This window comes from Rana temporaria, chromosome 13 (genome assembly GCF_905171775.1).
Source record: "Rana temporaria chromosome 13, aRanTem1.1, whole genome shotgun sequence".
Taxonomy (NCBI): domain Eukaryota; kingdom Metazoa; phylum Chordata; class Amphibia; order Anura; family Ranidae; genus Rana; species Rana temporaria.
This window is the reverse complement of record NC_053501.1, coordinates 51,327,253-51,332,461: the sequence shown is the minus strand read 5'-3', so window position 1 is coordinate 51,332,461 and position 5,209 is coordinate 51,327,253.

Here is a 5,209-nt window from a genome sequence, read left to right as displayed (position 1 = left end):
CGCCCCCCTCTGACGCCACAAGTAAACTCCTTAGAAGGTCATGTGCGTCAGAGGCTGTCCCTGGACTCCCTCTCCTCATTGGCTCAAACTATCAATCACAGCCAGTGAACCAATGACGAGAGATGGGGGTGGGGCTGAGCCACGGTTCAATGTGTCTTATGGAAGCATAGAGCAGGCCTCAGAAGCGAGCATGCATCGGTGCTCCCATAGCAAGTGGCTTGCTATTGGAGGCACTGGTCAAGGGGGAGGAGCCAGGAGCACCAGTGGGGGACCTGAGAAGAGGATCAGGGCTGCTTTGTGCAAAACCATTTCACAGAGCAGGTAAGTATACCATGTTTGTTTTAAAAAAAGCTGAACCTTTTAACACCACTTTAAGCTTTTAGATCAGTATTTTAAGAGCAGTGTTTAGAGGCAAAAAACATTGTCCCAAAGCTGCGTTAGAGTTTATGACCATCACACACCAAGACAAGCATATTTTACACTTGAGTTTTCTGGCAAGTCCACGCAGAAAGATCCAGCAGATATAGGAGTATATTAAAATGCCCATGTGCATGAGGTACATGCAGACATGATGAGCATGGATACACAATCAGTATTGAGTCTGCTTGCAATCCATGCATATAAGAAATACAGTACATAACTTATACATATATAGGATATTAAACCTCCTAGCATCACCTAATTACTAAGACTAGTCATATTATAAATATGACGATTCCCCCCTACGCATTCGGCAAAGCCTAACTGGCGTATAATACAGCTGGTGGAGGTAACGAAACTGAATCATTTAATCTGTGGAAGAGATAACAGACACCAGATAAGTGTCAAGCACCTCCTGACACAACTCCGGGACAATCGCCAACCACGAGCCCTAGAAGTTGAACCTATTTCCCCAGGACCAACAACCCTATAGTATCTAGAAATTCGTCTAGATGGATCCGGATCTATCAGAACCTTTTCCAGTTCCGTATTTTGTACCCGAATCACGCCATATGCTGAAAATAGGCAAATGCTTAATAGCCAATGCCACATCAGCATGGTTGTTTCCATAATATTAATTCCTCAAATGCATGCAATAGTGTGTCATTTTTCAAAAATATTATTGTGTGGAATTCAAAAAATCACAGACTAGTTAACGTGCAGTGTGTTATTATTTTTATAAAAAAAAAAAAAATGTATCCACTTGTGCGATCAACAAAAAATAAACACAGCTACCTTAGGCTTACCTTAAAGCAGTCTGGTGTATGTAGGATATAGCACAGGGTAAAGCGGTCTGATGTATGTAGACTATAGCACAGTGTAAAGCAGTCTGGTGTATGTAGAATATAGCACAGGGTAAAGCAATCGGATGTATGTAGGATATAGCCCAGGGTAAAGCAGTCTGATGTATGTAGGATATAGCCCAGGGTAAAGCAGTCTGGTGTATGTAGGATATAGCACAGGGTAAAGCGGTCTGATGTATGTAGGATATAGCACAGTGTAAAGCAGTCTAGTATATGTAGGATATAGCCCAGGGTAAAGCAGTCTGATGTATGTAGGATATAGCCCAGGGTAAAGCAGTCTGGTGTATGTAGGATATAGCACAGTGTAAAGCGGTCTGATGTATGTAGGATATAGCCCAGGGTAAAGCGGTCTGATGTATGTAGGATATAGCCCAGGGTAAAGCGGTATGATGTATGTAGGATATAGCACAGTGTAAAGCAGTCTGGTGTATGTAGGATATAGCACAGGGTAAAGCAGTCTGGTGTATGTAGGATATAGCACAGGGTAAAGCAGTCTGGTGTATGTAGGATATAGCTCAGGGTAAGGCCCCGTGCACACGAGACGCTGGTAAATGCTGGTAAACACGTGTTCAGAGGCATTTGGACAGCTTTTCAACTGCCGCTGAACACATTCAATGTTATCCTATGTGTCCATGCACACAGTCAAGTTTTTCTGTGTTTTTCGGCAGTTGCGTTTATGCTCGTTTTTCAGAAGCAAGAAAATGGGTTCAAAAGCAAAAGTTTTTGCGTTTCGGACGCAAATCGATTTCGTTTATAGGCGTTTTTAAAGGTGACCTATTTTTTTACATTAGAAATCTCAAAAATGATGGCAAATGATGAAAAACCATAAAAAAAACATAAAAAAATGTAATTGCTTGCATTGCATTGTGGACAATCCACAACTTGTGGCAGGTGACGTGGCCAGGTGACGTGGCCAGTGGACAATCCACAACTTGTGGCAGGTGACATGGCCAGGTGACGTGGCAAGTGGACAATCCACAACTTGTGGTAGGTGACGTGGCCAGGTGATGTGGCAGATGACGTGGTCAGGTCACGTGGCCATTGGACAATCCACAACTTGTGGCAGGTGACATGGCCAGGTAACGTGGCAGGTGACGTGGCCAGGTCATGTGGCAAGTGGACAATCTACAACTTGTGGCAGGTGATGTGGCCAGGTGACATGGCCTGGTGACGTGGCAAGTGGACAATCCACAACTTGTGGCAGGTGATGTGGCCAGGTGACATGGCCTGGTGATGTGGCAAGTGGACAATCCACAACTTGTGGCAGGTGACGTGGCAAGTGATGTGCCAGGTGATGTGGCAAGTGAACAATCCACAACTTGTGGCAGGTGACGTGCCAGGTGATGTGAACAGGTGATGTGACAGGTGACGTGGCCAGGTGACATGGCCAGGTGACGTGGCAAGTGGACAATCCGCAACTTGTGGCAGGTGACGTGGCAAGTGGACAATCCACAACTTGTGGCAGGTGACGTGGCCAGGTGATTTGGCAAGTGGATAATCCACAACTTGTGGCAGGTGACGTGGCCAGGTGACATGGCCAGGTAACGTGGCAAGTGGACAATCAACAACTTGTGGCAGGTGTCGTGGCCAGGTGATGTGGCAGATGACGTGGCAAGTGGACAATTCACAACTTGTGGCAGGTGGCGTGGCCAGGTGACATGGCAGATGATGTGGCAAGTAGACAATCCACAACTTGTGGCAGGTGTTGTGGTCAGGTGACGTGGCAAGTGGACAATTCACAACTTGTGGCCAGTTGACGTGGCAGGTGACGTGGCCAGTGGACAATCCACAACTTGTGGCAGGTGACGTAGCCAGGTGACGTGGCAGGTGATGTGGCCAGGTGACATGGCAAGGTGACATTGCAAGTGAACAATCCACAACTTGTGGCAGGTGACGTGGCCAGGTGACATGGCAGGTCACGTGGCCAGTGGACAATCCACAACTTGTGGCAGGTGGCGTGGCCAGGTGATGTGGCAGATGACGTGGCAAGTGGACAATTCACAACTTGAGGCAGGTGATGTGGCAAGTGGACAATCCGCAGCTCGTGGCAGGTGATGTGGCAAGTGACACGCTAAATAAACGTACACTGCTGCTCTCTCAGCTGCTACTCACTCTGGTCTCACAAAATGGCTGAAATGGTTAAATAATACTGTTTTTTGAGCTTAGGGAGGGTCTTATGATGTTTCTTAACCAAACGCTTATAAACGCAAACGCGGTAAAACGCAGCAAAATTTGCGGCAAAAACGGGCGTTTTAAACGCTGTTTTTTGCGTTTGAAAACGTGTGTTTAGATGAGTTTGCATCTGGTGTATGTAGGATATAGCACAGGGTAAAGCAGTCTGGTATATGTAAAATATAGCACAGGGTAAAGCAGTCTGGTGTATGTAGGATATAGCACATGGTAAAGCAATCGGATGTATGTAGGATATAGCACATGGTAAAGCAATCGGATGTATGTAGGATATAGCACAGGGTAAAGCAGTCTAGTATATATAGGATATAGCACAGGGTAAAGCAGTCTGGTGTATATAGGATATGGCACAGGTAAAGCAGTCTAGTATATGTAGGATATAGCACAGGGCACAGCAGGCTGGTGTATGTAGGATATAACACAGGGTACAGCAGTCTGGTGTGTGAAACATATAACCAGGGTTGCCAAGCTCCAGCAGCATTTTTTACTGACAAAACATGACAAATTTACTGACGGAGCATATTTTTTACTCACAACCTGAGAAATTACAGAACTCCTACTAAAACTAACACAGTGAATATTTGAACAGTATAGGAATGATATGGAAGCACTGACAATACCAAATGAATTTGCTTGATTTACACTTAAAAAGTCAACCCAGCATGAAATGATTTGCCCCTGATATTTACTAGCAGTTGTAAAAAAATCACAGATTTTTACAAACTGACAGTAAATTTACTGGCAGTTGGCAACCCTGCATATAACACATGGTACAACAGTTCAATTTGTAAGTAATGTATAACACAACATGCTTCTTCGGCAGTCTAAATGAACATACAGAACAGTGTGGAGCAATCTGGAGTATGTAACATACAGCACAGTGTACAGGGTCCAAGCTATGTAACAGAACTAAGGCAGAGCTTTTATTTATTGTGGATACAGTGGAGATAGAATAGAATACCAGGCAATTTTTATTGCTCCAGTTAGGTAGATTTACCTTATTTAGTTTTGTCTTTAGTTATACTTTAACACAGGCAGTCATAACCAACAGCTGCAGTTGAAGACATTAGACTTCCACTGATCAACAGACAGGCTGAGCTGAGCTGACTTCCTGGGATGGAGACAACCAGACAGGCTGAGCTGAGCTGACTTCCTGGGATGGAGACAACCAGACAGGCTGAGCTGACTTCCTGGGATGGAGACAACCAGACAGGCTGAGCTGACTTCCTGAGATGGAGACAACCAGACAGGCTGAGCTGAGCTGACTTCCTGGGATGGAGACAACCAGACAGGCTGAGCTGACTTCCTGGGATGGAGACAACCAGACAGGCTGAGCTGACTTCCTGAGATGGAGACAACCAGACAGGCTGAGCTGAGCTGACTTCCTGGGATGGAGACAACCAGACAGGCTGAGCTGACTTCCTGGGATGGAGACAACCAGACAGGCTGAGCTGAGCTGACTTCCTGGGATGGAGACAACCAGACAGGCTGAGCTGAGCTGACTTCCTGGGATGGAGACAACCAGACAGGCTGAGCTGACTTCCTGGGATGGAGACAACCCAGAGAGCTCTGCCCTTCAGCATGGACTCTTCCCCACACTTACAGTAACTGTCTCACCCAAAATGGCTGCCGCACTATAGCATGGGGTTGGAGACAATAACGAGAGTGGCCATATTATTGAAGACCAAGGTGAATAGAAACTCTCGGGGACCCGCAGGTGCATTCAAAGGATTTGT